Source organism: Lepus europaeus, unplaced genomic scaffold, assembly GCF_033115175.1.
Source record: "Lepus europaeus isolate LE1 unplaced genomic scaffold, mLepTim1.pri SCAFFOLD_66, whole genome shotgun sequence".
Classification (NCBI taxonomy): domain Eukaryota; kingdom Metazoa; phylum Chordata; class Mammalia; order Lagomorpha; family Leporidae; genus Lepus; species Lepus europaeus.
Genome location: NW_026909534.1, coordinates 706,776 through 723,131, shown reverse-complemented (window position 1 = coordinate 723,131; position 16,356 = coordinate 706,776). Strand labels below are relative to the sequence as shown.

The window sequence follows — 16,356 nt, the reverse complement described above, 5'->3', positions numbered from 1 at the left end:
TAGAGCCTGTGGTGACATGGCCACACCCCCCATGCCCTGGCCCCTCCGCCCCTGGCTTAATGAATACTCACCATTTAATCATTGCTTCTGCCTGGCATGGACAGACACCCTGAGTGCAGCTCAGTGTGGCCCAGCCAGAGAAAGACAACAGCTGTTTTCTTACAGGGGCATTAACTGTGAATTGTTAGCCAGATGTTGGGAGAGAGGGTTACAGGGTAACTTGGCCCTGGCCCCTGCCACCAAGGATGCTGCATGCCTCCTGGCCCCCCTGGAGCCCAGGGCTGGGTTGGAGTGGATGGCCCTGGGACTTGGCACCAGCCTCAGCCCCACGCTAGCTGTACCTGTGGCACCCGCTTCCACAAATGGCCACCTTCATGTTCTGCAGAAAAGCTTGGGTGCTTCCCTCCAAGCAGACTTTCTAGAATTCTCACAAGTTGGGCTGGGATGCTGGGGGGTACCCTTCCTCCCAGACACCCCGGCCTCAAGCTCCAGTCCTGCAGTTCCAGCCACCCAGCCCACCGCAGACATGGAGCAGGGCAGAGCTGGGACGTGTTCTGACCACTCAGCACTCACCCCTCCATTGCCCTGTGGTGCCCCTGGCAAGGCCTGGCCAGGTGTGCCATCCAGGAGGCTGGTGGTCATGTGACACCTCTGGAGCACAGTGCTGCTGCTTGGCATCCTTGTCAACGTGACAGACAGGCAGGTTCACGGACATCAAGTGTCCCCGTCTAAATAAACCACTGCATCTGCCGTTCTCTGTGTATGTCTAGACAGGCAAGTGTGTCCCCAGGATCGGTGTGGCTGGCAGTTAGGTCCACTCCCCTGTGGGCTGCAATCGGGATGCTGTCCACAAGGCCACGTGTTGTGGCCGAGACAGGCTGGGCATTGGGCAGGACTGTCTGCCTCCCAAAGGCCCTGTCCCTGTTGTGCTCAGTGGGGGTCACCTCAGGGACTCCTGTAGCTCTGGGGAGGGTGTGGGCTCCACTCTGAGGGCCCCAGGCTGGGCTAGGGAGCAGGTGCAGCCCCTGGTACAGGCCACATGGGACTGGCCAGGAAGCCATGTTCAGACTCCCGAGGTGTCAGGAGACAGGTGTGGCCTGAGGACTAAGCCCCCTCCTATGCTGCCCCAGAAGCAGGGAAGCCACAGCCACCACAGACTCATGTGGCCAGGCAACAGCCTTTATCTGCTGACCCTGTCGGGAACTGCATGGCATGGGGAGGTCAGGGGCTGCCAGGGTCCTGGGTGGAGGGTGGGGCTCCCTGGTGATGGATGTTCTGGGTCTTGAGGTGTCCACATCCTTGACTCAGCTTCACAGGCCACCTTGGCAAACCGAGGGTGGGGGAGGGGAGCGGGGACCTCTGACCCTGTCACCAATGAGCATGAGTCTGCATTACCTCAACATCAAAACACTTGTTACAGATAAATAACTAAAACCAATTCACCATGCCCCTGAACATCCCCAACAAGAGCACACGGCTGTCACAGGGACAGCTCTCTCCATGGTGGTACCAGCCTGCAGCTGACATTGGACATGCTTGTGGGAGAAGGGCTGGGGATGCGGGCATGGCCAGGCCCCAGGTTACCAATTAACCGGGCTCCACCGGCTTTCCTGTAAAAAAACCAGAGGACGCAATGGAGGGAACGCTCTGGCTCCAGGACAGCAGAGGGTGCAGGTGCCGTGTGGTCTGGATGCTCCCTGAGCCACTGGACCGCTATGGCCCAGGACCTCAGCCCAGACCTAGCCATGGATGTGCAGGAGGATGAGAGGCCCTGGTGGGACAACAAGCTCCAGTACCTGCTCAGCTGCATGGGGTTTGCTGTGGGGCTGGGGAACATCTGTAGGTTCCCATACCTGTGCCAGACCCATGGCGGAGGTGAGCCCGCCAGCCACATCTGGGTAGCCAAGGGGCTTGCCTTCCCCACCCCTGACCCCTGGGCAGCACCACCATCCCAGGAAACCAGACACATGGGGCCCCAGGAAGAGCCTGGCCTTGGTGTCAGCCCTGGGGACTTCAGGGGGCTGCACACGAGGTCCCAGGCCAGCACGTAGCTCCATTCCCAGTGGCGCTGCCCCTTGGTGTGGAGCCAGTCTCCAGGGGGCAATCACCCTGGTGTCCACGTTCATGGGGGCTGGCATATCCCAAGGCTCCTTGTGGGGTGACAGGAGCCCCAGGCTCACCAGCAACATGGATGCACCTGTGCTGCCACATGTGTGCATCAGCCAGGGGCTGCTGCCCTCAGGGCTGTCGTTGCCCAAGTGCCCCCGTTTAACGAGCAGGCCTGGGATGCCCATGCCTGACCCTCTCCAGTGAGGAACCTGGGGAGATCCCCTCAGGGGCCAGGGCCTTGGGGACACAGAGGTCAGGGGAGGGGGCCTCTCATCAGGGATGCAGGTGAGGGAGGAGCAGCCGCCCCAACGCGCTGCTATGGCACCTGTTTCCAGATGCAGCAAGCACAGCTGAACATGCCGGAACATTCTGTCTTCTTACTCCCCTTCCTCCCCAGGCTGTGCTGAGGGGCGGTCTCACCCCAGCCACTCAGTGCCCATCATCCGTCACTTGGAATTTTGTAAAGAATACCTCCACATCTTGCATGGCTGCACTCACCCTCCTCACTCCTGGGCAGTTCCAGGGTCTTCTGAGCTGGTGGCCCTTCCTCGTCCTCATGCCAGCTCCTGTTCCAGGTGTCTGCTTGCCTGTTCCACCTGTCCACACTGGCTGTACACACTCTGCCTGTCCACACTGGCCATGCCCACTCCACCTGTCCACACTGGCCACATACACTCTGCCTGTCCACACTGGCCATGACCACTCTGCCTGTCCACACTGGCCACATACACTCCACCTGTCCACACTGGCCGTGCCCACTCTGCCTATCCACACTGGCCATGACCACTCCACCTGTCCACACTGGCCACATACACTCTGCCTGTCCACACTGGCCATGACCACTCTGCCTGTCCACACTGGCCATGACCACTCTGCCTGTCCACACTGGCCACATACACTCTGCCTGTCCACACTGGCCATGACCACTCTGCCTGTCCACACTGGCTGTACACACTCTGCCTGTCCACACTGGCCATGCCCACTCCACCTGTCCACACTGGCCACATACACTCTGCCGGTCCACACTGGCAGTGCCTGCTCTGCCTGTCCACACTGGCCACTTACGCACTGTCCACACTGGCTGCGCACACTCCTGTCTACACTGGCCACACACACTCTGCCTGTCCACACTGACCACACAGACAGCCTCTGAGTCTGCCCCACAGTGCCACCCGGCTGGTTTATTCTCCCACGAGGCTGAGTATGCAGCTGGCAGCTATGCCAACCACACTCGGCCAGAACTAGGGCTGGCTGCCTGCAACACACCAGGTGCCCCAGTGGGGAGCAGAGGGTGGCCATCCCCTGACCTCTGTGTCCTGGCAGGGGCCTTCCTCATCCCCTACTTCATTGCCCTGGTCTTTGAGGGGATCCTGCTCTTCCACATCGAGCTCGCCATTGGCCAGCACCTGCGCAGGGGCAGCACTGGGGTGTGGATGGCCATCTCCCCCTACCTGGGCGGCGTAGGTAGGCCACCCCCTCCTCAGCTCCCCAGGAGGACCTGCTCTGCACGTGGTGGCACCGCTCCTCCCCTGCCATGGGATGCATTGTCCTTGCTGTCCGCAGAGCTGGGCTGCTTCAAGGTGTCCTCTTGGTCAGCCTGTACTACAGCACCTGGGTGCTGTGGTACTTCCTCAACTCCTTCCAGCACCCATTGCCCTGGAGCTGCTGCCCTCTGGATGGCAACAAGATGGTTGAGGGCACGGCCAGTGTGGACAGGTGACTTCTCCTGGTCACTGGTCCTCTCTGGACCCAGGGGCCACCCAGATCCCCATCCGTTCACACACCAGGCCCTGGGCCTCATTTCCCCATCTCAGCCTCATAGGGAAGTGAGAGAGCATGGCTCGGCTGAAGGGTGGGGGCCACTCCATTGCAGGGTCAACTGTGCTGGCACCTATGGCCCTGCTGGCTCTTGGGGCAGGGTGTGCATGCCACATATGGGCTCTGCTACCTGTTCACCCCCTAACATAAGCGGAAGGGGGCAGGGGGCACCCACTGGGCAAAGGATGAGGGCCTCAGGGTCTCAGCAGTGTCGGGGCAGGGACTTTGGTCTGGGGTGTGTGGACTTGTGCACCTGCAGGAAATCCAGGTGCTGACAAGGTGGGAGTGTGGGGGAGGGGCCAACTGGAATCAGCTGTCACCTGGGGCAGAAGCGTCCAGCAGGTGTGGCACACAGGACCAAGGGGCTTCTCCTTGGAGTCTGCAGCGCTTCTAGACCATTCCATTGGTCCAGGATCCCAAGGGGGTTTCCAGGGCTGCTGACCACCACCAGGAGTCAGCTGCACACCTGGGCATGAGGCTGTCTCCCCAGACACCCAGCAGTGGGCAAATGGGGCAGTGGGTGCAAATGCCCCTGCCCAGGGGCCTCACACAGCCAAAGCCACACATGGGAGAGGGCAGGGAGCATACCCTGGTTGGAGTCAGCTCAGATCTGGTTCTAGGCCCCACCACCGAGTGCCAGCCATGCTCTGCTGTGGGCCTGATGAAGCCACAGCTTGCTGGCTGCATCACAGAACAGGGGAGCCATGTCAGCTGCAACGCCAAGCAAGCTCCCTCCTGGCACAAAGTCCTGAACGGTTCTTGGAATCTGTACAGGTCACACCTGGTTGTGGTGTGACCCAAAAGGGCCAGGGAACGTTCTGAAACAGCATCTGCTGTGTTCACATTCCAGATGCAGATTCTCCAGAATGTGCGGGTGTGGCTGGATGCAGCCACCCAGATCTTCTCTCTGTCCCTGGACTTCGGTGGACACATCGCCTTTGCCAGCTACAACCCGCCCAGGTGGGTGGCTGCCCCAGGATGCTTGGCACCCTGGCGCTGCAGTGCCAGCCAGCAAGGGCTGAGCTGGGGACGGTGCTGTGGGACCTGCTGGCCTGGGGTGGGATCCACCTGGCTTGTCCGTTCCAGGAGCTGCTGTGTGTGCCCAGCCTGACTGTGGCCTGGGGCAGGTCTGGGGCCCACAGGGTGCTGAGTGCAGCTCTGAGCCTTTCCACAAATGGTGAAGGAATAGAGCGAGGCAGTGGGGTGTGGCCCAGGCTCAGTGGGGCCCTAGGGGAAGGCCCCCATGTGAGGGTCCCAGGCTTGATGGGCGGGGGGCCCTGAATGCAGCCCCTGTGTGAGGGGCCCAGGCTCAGTGGGCAGGGGGCCCTCCCGAGGCCCTGAGTGCCCCCAAGGCCCTGAGTGCCCCCATGTGCAGGAACAACTGTGAGAAGGACGCCATGGTCATCTCTCTGGTGAAAAGCACGACTTCCCTGTAAGCCTCTGTTGCCATCTTCTCTGTCATGGGCTTCAAGGCCACCACGGACCACAGGCAGTGCCTGGACAGGTGAGGCCAGGCCACGCCGTGGGCAGGGGTGGAGCAGGCATGCCACCATTCCTGAGGACCCTCACTGGAAAAAGGGTCTCAGCAGATGAAACTCAGGAGTGGATGGAGCTGAGGTTGCCCTGGGGGACGTGGGCCCCGAGTCAGGGACAGAGGGGTGCCCCCTGGAACCTCTGGGGGGCTGCCACTGAACCCCGTGCGCCCGGGGCCTCCAGGATCACAGGAGGCCTCTTCCACTCTGAGATGTGCACAGTGCATGGCCCTAAGGCAGCCCCAGTATGCCGATGCCGCCCGAGCAACCCTGAGGCCCTCTGCCCAGCCATCCAGACATGTCTCATTTGGGGTGTTGGATGGGCTGCAGCCTCTGGCACAGGGAGCCCTGCTCCCGCAGAGTATGCATTCCCAAGAGGGGACTCTAGGCACCCAGGGGGTGAGGCAGGGGTCCTGCTGAACCCGTCGGCACCCAGGACGGCCCCCACATGCAGAGCCAATGGGTGGTGCCTGTGCCAACCCCACACCGCTCAGAGGGAGGAGGTAGAGGACAGGCCAGCCATGGGCAGTGCTGCTGGAGCTGGTGCCCCAGGAGCACTGAGCATGTGTGTGCTTCATGTGTGTGTGCCTCATGTGCACCTGTGTGCTTCCCATGTGTGCCTCATGTGTGTGTGCCTCACCTCAGCACCACCCTCACCAGTGTAGAAGGAGCTTCTCCAGCTCCTCCACCCAGACCCCAAGGACAGGGTCCTGTCACGTCTCAGCCTGACTCCTGGGGTTCCATGGAGCATAGCAAGTGGCGGACATGCTGCACCATGCAAAGATGCTTCTCTCTGTTCCAGGGCTCCCACTCCCAGGGTCTCTGCCAACACTGGGTGAGGGGACGCTGGGCCGGGGCTCCCACTCCCTGGATCTCTGCCAGCACTGGGTGAGGGGACGCTGGGCCGGGGCTCCCACTCCGGCGGCTGTGCCCACACTGGGGGCGCTGGGCTGGGTGCCTGGGGCATCAGGATGGGGCTCGTACTTCCTCCCCTGGCCGCACTTGGCCCTACTCTGCGTGGCTGCGTGAGACCCTGCTTCATACAAGGCACCGACGCCCCCGCACTGAGCGTGGTCAATGGCGCTGTCATGCCTGGCGCCCACCTGACACGCGGCTTCCTCCGTGAGGCACATCATGGCCTCCCGCATTTAGGACACTGGACACGGGGCCTTCTGAGCAGCCAGACCGGCTGCCGACAGAACACAGCAAACCTGCGGAAGACATGGCGCTTGAGCGACCCAGAAAGCTGACAAAGGAGGGCTGGGCTCTGCTGGACCCCCAGCCGGGAGCCTCAATGCCCAGATCAGGGCTCAGTGGACTGTGCGGGAGGGCAACAGTAGCAGCTGTGTGGACAGCGAGCCCCAAAGCCGACCTCGGGATCTGCGCGACGCCGGGTGTGGGCAGATGGGGGCTCTCAGGTCACGGGGCGGGGGTTGTCAGCCCCTGAATGCTGACCCGCGAGTTCTGAAAATGGGAGGCTGGGCCCCTCAGCTGAGCTGCAGAAGACAATGCCCCTGTGCCAGCCCGGGGCTTGCAGGATGAGGCCGCCCCCTCCCGGAGCAATAGTGCACACAGGTTCCCCTCAGGAGCAGAGACGTGGGCGGGCTGGGCCCCCAGGGTGCCATGGGCCCTGTGCCTGGACACATCTGCTGGCTCAGGCAGTGGGTGGCAGCACAGGCCCCACAGCCCCACCCTGTGTCCCCGCAAAAACATCCTGGGCTTCATTGATGAGTTCAACTTCCTGGAACAGAGCATCTACAGGGCTAGCTAGGAGGCCGTCCTCACACAGCTCAACGCCACACAGCCAGAGAGGCTGCCCCTGCTGCCCCTGAGGGTCTGCCACCTGGAGGACTTCCTGGACAAGGTAGTGCACGCAGGGCTGCAGGGCCACCCCGGGAACCCCAGGCACTGGGCCAGGCCAAAGGGCTGTGAGCCTGCCGGAGTCCAGTGGAGCCCTTGTCCAGTGGGGTGGCTTCAGGGCTGGGCTGATGGGCAGCCGGGCACAGATCCTGGCTCCAGGCACCTAGAGCCTCCTGGAGGGATGGTGGGCATGGCATCCCTGCAGGCACACCCCTGGACCACACACGTGACCCACCTCCAGGTTGCAGAGTGCCTGGGGCCCCGGCCTTCATCGTCTTCATGGAGGCCTGCTGCCCATGCCGGGGGCGCCCATGTGAGCCGTGTTCTTCTTCGGGATGCTCTTCACCCTGGGGCTCTTGTCCATGTTCAGCAACATGGAGGGGATCATCACGCCACTCTTGGACATGGGGGTCGTCCCCACGGGGGTCCCCAAGGAGGCCCTCATGGGTGAGTGCACAGCTCAGCCATAGGGATGCCTGCTGCCTCCCCTACAGAGTTCAGGGGCACCAGGCCAGCCTGCTCCCTGAGGACAGCCCAGCAGCTCTGGGCAGGATGCAGGTGGACCTGCCCTGACTGTGGCCAGCTGAGGCCAAGCCCTCGCCCACCTCTGGCAGGCAGGGCAGGGTGGGGGAGAGGGGTAGGTGCAGGACTCCCATCCAGCCCCCTGCACCCCAGGGCTGGTCTGCCTGGCCTGCCTGCTCTCGGCCACCTGCTTCACGCTGCAGTCCAGAAGCTACTGCCTTGAGATCTTCGACAGCTACACGGCCTCCCTCAACCTCATCATCTTTACCTTCGTCAAGGTGGTGGGGTCATTTACGTCTACGGCCTACAGTGGTGAGCTGAGGTCCATGAGGAGCCTGGGGGTGGGGATGGCTCAGCAGTGCCACTGAGCCCAGCATCTGTGCAGGTTCTGTGATGACATCATGTGGATGATAGGGCGGTGAGCAGGCCTCTACTGGTGTGTGGCGTGGCTTGTGGCCAGCCCTCTGCTCCTCCTGAGCATCTTCCTGGCCTACCTCATCCTGCTGGCCCACAGGCTGCCCAGTTACTGGGCCTGGAACCCCCAGCATGTAGGTCCTCCCATGGTGATCAAGGGGCCACAGTGACCTGCAGGGTGACCCTGGTGGGACCGGAGCCTCTCGAGGGCCTCAGAGAAGTGTCCAGACCCTGGAGACATCGGTCCTTCCAGCCCACACTTTCCACTTGCTGTGGGGACAGGCAGCCAGGGAAGCAACAATTCCAGTGTCTGGGAGAGGTCGGGAGGCAGACTGGAGAAGGGTCACTCCCTGCCCGGTCCACATAGGGGACCATGCAACACCTGGCCTGGGCCACCCCTCCCAGAGTGAGCACCGAAATCCCTCAGGGTCTGCCTGGGGGAAGTGAGAATTTTCTGCTTTATCCCTGGGGTCTCAGACCACACCTCACCTGTCCACAAGTGTTGGAGGCCAGTGGGTGGGGACCACATGCCCCTGCCTGCCCTGAGGGCTTCTACCCAGAGGGAGACTCAAGCCCCAGCTCCCTCATCCCTGAGCACCCACCCAGGATGCTGCCCTCCTGTAGTCCCAGGGAGGAGTTGGGGCTGCCTCCACGCACAGGTGGTTGGGTCAGCCTCGCTCTGCCCAAGGCCTGGGGTCTGGAGCCCGGGGTCTGCCCCCTCCAGGCTGAGCTCTCTCTCTCTCTTGTGCCCCCTGCAGGAGCAGTTCCCCTCCAGACAGGAGAAACTCTACTCTGGCTGGGTGCAAGCCATCTGTGTGCTCGTGTCCCTGCTGCCCGCACTGTGGGTCCCAGGCATCACACTAGCCCGGCTGGTGGCCAAGTGCAGGAGGCAGCAGCAGGACACATGGCTGGACAGGAGCCTGAGGCTGCAAGACAGCAGGGCCCACTGAGGGGCAGGGATGGCCGTGGGTGACCTCATCATGTCCTCCCACTGACTCTGCAGGACTCTTGGCTCCCCATGTCTTGAGCCTGCTCTGTCTGGGGTCCACTCTGCCCTCAAATGGGAGGCCAAGTCCACTCAGGGGCACCCCAGGTCCTGGCTGCCATGGGAGGCCCTCTGTGTCAGTGCCACCCACACAGTCCCACAGGGCATGGCCCACACAGCCTCAAGCTGCAGCAGTGGACAAAGGGCAGGTGTGCTGATGGCAGGCCAGGCCCTGCACAGCTTCCCTGCCGGGAATCCAGCCCCAGGCTGACCCCCAAGTCCAGCTCAGGATAGGTGGCAGGGGTCATCTGCACACACGTGAGGGGGACGCACAGGTGCTGGGAGCCCAGCCAGGGAGGACTCTGGGAGACACCGCCAGTGTCAGCACCCATGCTTGAGGGCAGAGGCTGCTGAAGTCAGAGTTCCTACCATGGGGCCTCACCAGCCGCCCTCCCCCACCAAGCACCCAGGCAGTCAGCCCCCACCTGCCCACCCCACCCCTGCTTCCTTCTGACCACAGACCCTGGCCTCACACTGCCAGACCAGTACCCACAGAGCCCCTAGCCTTTTCCCAGTGCCGTGCAGAAACACACAGCTGGCCATGCCCCCTGTGGCACCCGAGAAGGCATGTGTGTGTTATCACCCAAGGAGCGTCTGTGCTGGGAGCAGCTCTCACCGCCACAGGTGTGACCAAGGCCCGGCTGCAGAGGAGCTGAGAGCTAAACACCCCCTCAGCCCCAGCACTCCATGCACATCTGAGCCCACAGTGGGGGAGGCAGGCACTTAGCCCTCCTTCGTGACACCTCCTCCCCACGCCATTCTGAGACAGGTGGCGGTGAGCATGGGGTGTCACACAGGGGAGCCCATACCACAGGTGGCATCCCAGGGCTCAGCCCCATCCTGCTCACTTGAATGTCACTGCTGACAGCAGCTCTGAGCAGACAGCTGAGGGGACAGGAGCTCGTGGGACCCACAGGCATCTGCCCTACCCTCAGCTCTGCCCTGCAGTGTCCCTTCAGTCGGCCCTCCCCTCACATGCTGTAGAGACCTCGTGGTTTACGACCTGCCCTCTGCACAGTGGACAGTGCAGGCAGGGGCCCCCCCACAGGGCTGGGAAGTGAGGGCAACGCTGTCCCAACACTGCCCTGTGGCCTGCAAACCCTACCATTGCATTGAACGGCTCCAGATCTGCCCTTCCTGACCACACCTCGCCTGGCCACTCCATGCCCAGGAGCTTGGCCTGGAGGGGCCCTCAGGGGCTGGTGGTAGTGTTGGAGCCAAGAGTGGTGGTGGTTCAGTGGCCAAGAGGGAAGGGGTGGGGCATGGGGACAGAGACCCAGTGGACACCTAGCCTCCAGAAAACTCAGCCATGGATGTGTGGGCAGATGGACACTCACACGTGAATGTGGACATGGCCTAGGGGCTACAGAGGGCAATGGCCGACCCATGTGACACCCCCATGGGCACAAGCCCTCGATGTGACATCTCTGACTGGCAGGGGCTGGCACAGGAGCAAATGCTGCCCTCATGTGGCCAGATGTGGCTGGAAGAGAGGAGTCCACAGAGGGCCCCTCCCTCCTGGGCACCGTGTCCACAGGCAACAGCCCCCAGGGGCAGACAGGGCCACCACTGCCACAAGGTCAGCTGATGGGGACTACAGTTAGCACAACCAGCAGGGGGCACTGGAGAGCAGGGCACAGGCATCTTGGTTTTGGGGGGCGCTATCCCTCACAGTCACAGCAGCCTCCACAGGTGACAGCAGTGAGCCCACCCCCTGGGGGTTCTGCCTCTGCCCCCCCCCCCCATCAGGAGCTGCTCATTGCTAAGGGCAGAGCTCGGGCAGCAAAGAGGCTCATGCTGTTTCACCTGTGGGGATCCCGCAAAGCAGCCACTCGACATTGCATCCCCTGTTGGCACTGGCTGGAGTCCTGGCTGCCCTGCTCCCATCCAGCTCCCTAATGGCCCTAGAAGGCAGCAGAGGGTGCCCAAGCACCTGGGCCCCTGCTACCCATGTGGGAGACCCGGATGGAGCTCCGGGCTCCAGCCTGGTTCAGCATTGGCTGTGACAGCCACCAGGGGAGCCAGTGGATGGAAGCTCTCTCCCCCCCCCGCCCTGTCGCTCTCAAATGAACCAATAAACCTTTGAATTATGAAAGCTCAGTTTTTTCAAAGTTTGGCATTTGGTGAAGCCTGAGAACCTGAGTGACAGCACAGCAGGGCCTGGGGTTCCCCATGGGCACATTGGCTTAGTCACAGGACAGTCTGGGGTCCCCTGGGCATGTCAGCTTAGTCACCAGGACAGTCTGGGGTCCCCTGGGCACATCAGCTTAGTCACCAGGATGTCTTTTGGAAGCAGCAGCAAAGGGGCACATCCTGTGCCATAAAACCCGGCATGAGGCACCAGGAGCCCTGTCTAAGGTCCATGTCCATGGCCCCAGCTGTGACATCCTGGTAGGTTCTGGAATTGCTCACAGCAGCTGGCATGTCACACAGGTGCCAGCTTGGCCAGGCTTCAGGCTGCCCAAGCCACCCCTGCAGTGGGGACCACTCCTTCACCAAGATCCAGCCCTGATGCTGCCCTTCCTGTTCTCAGTTGGGTCCTTGGGACACATCCGGTCCCCTGCACGCTGGGGCCTGCCTGGGGAAGGGGGCTCCCTGCTCATCCTTGCCAGGCACTAGGCAGCGCCACACTGCCTGAGATGCGTGACTCCAGCACATGAACAAGACTCCCCCACGGCGGCCATGCCTCCACCTGCCCTGGCATCTGAGGACGGGAGGGGAGCCCACATGCACTGCTGCTTCCCTCGGCAGCCCTGGATCACGTGGGGGTGATGAGTGGGCCTGGGGTGAGACACATGCTCACAGGCCCATGCCCCACAGCCAGGTCTCCCATGAGCTGCCTTCTGGCTGTTAGTGGTAGGGTCGTGAGAGGTCTCAGTGGTGGACTCTGCTCCCCTGAGGACAGCAGGGAGGGGACTGACCTGAAGGAAGAAGGCCCCAAGGACAGGCCCTGCCCTGTGTCACAGATGACCCCTCCCCCAACAGCGATGTGCCCAGCTCCTCCAGCCTCAGTCCAGTAAGGTCTTGAAGTCTGCATCAGGGCTGGGTCAGCTGCGGTCTCCAGGGACTCCTGGTGGAGCCCAGCACAGAGGCACCCAGCAGGCCGGGCCACTGCGCCTGCTCATAGTTGAGCATGCTGAACAGTGTCTGGATGCACGAGGTCCAGGGCTGGGCCTGGGGCACACAGGATGCAGCCTCAGCGGGGCTGCAGAGTGGCAGACAGCCCCAAGCCCACCCAGCTTCCCAAGGTCCTGGGAAAGCCCAATGTAGAGTCAGCCCTCAGCCCACAGGCTGGGACCTTGGGGTTCCTGTCACTGTACCCCAGGAACCCTCGCCTGGCAATACACGTGACCCTCAGGGATGCTAGGCACCCATCCACCTCCACCTGAGCAGCTGCCTGGGGCTGGGGTCTGCAGCACCCCCACCCACAGAGGCCAGGTCCTTGGAGTGACCACAGCGACATTAACTGATGACAAAATCACACCACCGTGGCAGAGGCACCAGCAGCCATGGGGGCAAAACCACAGAAAGAGCCACGGGGAGCAAGGGGAGCCACAGGACAAGTCCCGGGGTCCTCAGGGGGCAGCAACAGCTGTTTTTCCCACCCCTCCACGTGATGCCATGGCAGAATTCTGAGGGCCCTAGCCAGCTGCCCCCTGTGGGCTCCCAGGTCCAGCTGGGCACCTCCCTCAGCTCCTCGTCCACTCACAGTAGGACCCATCTTTGGGCACACAGGCACGAGCCCGTGAGCTTTTGTATGGAGTGAGATGGAGGCCAGGTCACCTTCTCCCTGCAGAATGTTCTGGCTCTCACCATGGAGTCTGTGTTCACGATGGGCTGCAGGCCTCTGGGCTTGGGGATGAAGTGCAGTCTGGCCGAGGTCAGGGCCAACCTGGCCTGCTGCTGGACCTCTGCGTCCGACAGCTCCCACAGCTGCACCCGCTCCAGGCACTGCCTGCAACATGCTCGGGCCCGTGGTCAGGGCCAGGGTCAGGGCCGACCTGGCCTGCTGCTGGACCTCTGCGTCCGACAGCTCCCACAGCTGCACCTGCTCCAGGCACTGCCTGCAACATGCCCGGGGCCAGGGTCAGGGCTGGGGTCACGGCCAACCTGGCCTGCTGCTGGACCTCTGTGTCTGACAGCTCCCACAGCCGCACCTGCTCCAGGTGCCACCTGCAACACGCTCGGGCCCGTGGTCAGGGCCGGGGTCAGGGCCGACCTGGCCTGCTGCTGGACCTCTGCGTCCGACAGCTCCCACAGCTGCACCTGCTCCAGGCACTGCCTGCAACATGCCCGGGGCCGGGGTCAGGCCGGGGTCACGGCCGACCTGGCCTGCTGCTGGACCTCTGTGTCTGACAGCTCCCACAGCTGCACCCGCTCCAGGTGCCGCCTGTAACACGCTCGGGCCCGTGGTCAGGGCCGGGGTCACGGCCGACCTGGCCTGCTGCTGGACCTCTGTGTCCGACAGCTCCCACAGCCGCACCCGCTCCAGGCACTGCCTGCAACACGCCCGGAGCCAGGGTCAGGGCCGGGGTCAGGGCCGACCTGGCCTGCTGCTGGACCTCTGTGTCCGACAGCTCCCACAGCCGCACCTGCTCCAGGCACTGCCTGCAACACGCCCAGGGCCGGGGTCAGGGAACCTCGGTCCCTGTGGACACAGCACACTCTGCAGTGTGGGGTTGGGGCTACAGACGCCCTTGCCCACCACAGACACCTCCCAGGAACCCCCACACGGGGGCCCAGGGCTCCCATCCCACACCCGGCACAACTTGGTGTAATCAGTCCTGATCCCTCAGTCTGACTCAGCAGAATCAGGAGCCAGCATCTCCGCCACTCAGGCCCCATCCCCCGATGCCACCCCACCAAGGTCATCCAGAGAGGATGCCTGTTCCCCCAGGTGTCCCTGCAGTGACCCAAGTCCCTCAGAAGTGCCCTGAGGGGACTGAGCCCAAGCATGAGCATACAGGGCCACCGTGGGCCAGCACAGGGCCTCGCCGCTGTGGACCAGCATGGGGCCTCCCCTCCACAGGCCAGCACAGGGCCTCCCCTCCACAGGCCAGCACAGGGCCTCCCCGCTGTGGACCAGCATGGGGCCTCCCCTCCACAGGCCAGCACAGGGCCTCCCCTCCGCGGGCCAGCATGGGGCCTCCCCTCCACAGGCCAACACAGGGCCGCTCAGCCTGTGGGGATCTGAGACACGGACACCACACACGTACCTGAGGCCCACACTTTGCAGCCTGCTCCAGACGCTCCTGCAGTAGAAGAGGAGCCGGTTCTTCTGGAACGTGGTCTCCTCAACATAGAAGAAGGACCTGAGCAGCCCCACCATGCAGGCGTCCAGCAGCCACAACAGGAACCTGGCCAGGATCCCCTCCCTCAGTCGATGCTCCATGGCCCGGGATGTTGCCACGCCCTGGAACGAGGCAGACCCCACAAGTGCACCCTCACAGGGCAGCCACGGCGGGAGTGCAGGGCACAAGGGACCCCTCACAGGAAGTCTTTATCCCTGCTCCTCTCCCCTGCCCAGCACATGACCCAACGTCCCCCACCCCACCCTGTCAGCACGGGACCTTCCAGTCCAGTGAGCGCGGGGCAGCCTCACTCACCACCCCCTCACCTCCTGGCTTGGCATTGGCCGACGCCCACTCACCTGGGCTCCGCACCCTCACCTTCCAGGTCAGCTCCTGCAGCAAGAGCTTGGAGTGCTTCCCCAGCGAGATGAACTTCGTGTTCCTCAGGAAGCAGCGCTCCTTGTGCCTGGAGCCCCAGAGGCCAGGGAGCACCAGGCGGCGTACGCCCGCTGTGCTGCTGCAGGAACCGCACCAGGCGCCAGGAGCCCGCGTCCTTCCGGGGGTCGGCGGCCGGCCTCGGGGACCACACCTGCGTAGCCGGCCCCCGCAGCATCCGGAAGAGCGCGCCGTATGGGCACCATGCGTGGTTCGCAAGCAGCTTTTGGAACAGGGTCCGCATCCTCCAGTAGCGCGGGGACAGCCAGCGCAGCCTGAGGCTACCCCCGGACCTCGGCGTCCAGCCCAGGAAGATGCCCGGAGGCGCCGGGCTCCCGCTTGCAGTCCACTCCCTCAGATGCCCTGGAGGGCGTGGTCTCCGAACACTCGGCAGGTGTCACCGCGCAGGCCGCAAAAGGCCCGCGCCCCGAACTGTAGGCGGGTGAGCCCAGGGGCGCCCAGGCCTCGCCACCGCTGCTGTTCCGAACCCGTCGCGTGGCCGCGGGGCCCGTCTGGATCCCACGCGCGCGGTGCAGGGGGCCGGGTCTCGGCTACGGTGCCGAGCTCGTACAAAGGCTGCCCGCACACCTGGTAGGCTCAGCTCGGGCCACCAGCAGGTAGAGCGCGCAGCGCGCCAGCAGGTGCACGAGCACGTCGTCGCCTACGCGGTGCAGCAGCAGCCCCCACGCGCCGCTGCCGCACCGCATCTCGGTCACCGTGTTGGGCAGGTAGCTGCGCACGCAGGTGGTGAAAGCCCAGGGCGGGCCGCCGCGGGCGCCGTCCAGCAGCGCGAAGCCGAAGACCAGCACGTTTTTCGCGCCGCACTCGCAGAGCCTCTGCACGAACCTGGCCACCAGCTCCTTCAGAGAGGACACCTGCAGGGAAGGGGCCTGAGTCCCAGGGCGCCGCTCTGCCTCCGCCTCCCCGAAGCGGGTCCCCTGGGCGGCCCACCTGGCGGAAGGAGAGGGCAGCGAGGGGCGGCTGTGCGTCCCAGGGCACGCACACTAGGCACTGGGCCACCAGAGCGCGGAAGGCCGCCGGGTCCCGGCGCCGCACGAACGTGGTCAGCGGCAGCACCTCGAGGTAGCGGCTGCGCAGGAGCGCGCGCACGGCTCGGCACTGGGGCGCGCGTGGCATCGAGGGGCCGGAGCCCGGCGGCCGGGCCTGGAGATCCGGCCGCCCGCGCGGGGGCTCTGGCAAGCTGTGCGCGGGCTGTTAGAGCCCCACGTGCCAGGACCCTATCGAGTGGCTCGCGCACGCCGGGCGGCCAGGCTCCCGCCGGTGCGCTAGCGCAGGGTGCAGAGGCGGCGGGCCTGGGCGGGGTCCCCGT

The 16,356-nt window shown here is 63.9% G+C and overlaps 2 pseudogenes; one reads left to right on the top strand and one right to left on the bottom strand.

Annotated features, from left to right (window-relative positions):
• Positions 1–1,715: 1,715 nt before the first annotated feature.
• Positions 1,716–9,205, top strand: LOC133755634 (sodium-dependent neutral amino acid transporter B(0)AT3-like; annotated as a pseudogene).
• Positions 9,206–12,336: 3,131 nt separating this feature from the next.
• LOC133755632 (telomerase reverse transcriptase-like) lies at positions 12,337–16,163 on the bottom strand (annotated as a pseudogene).
• Positions 16,164–16,356: the final 193 nt, after the last annotated feature.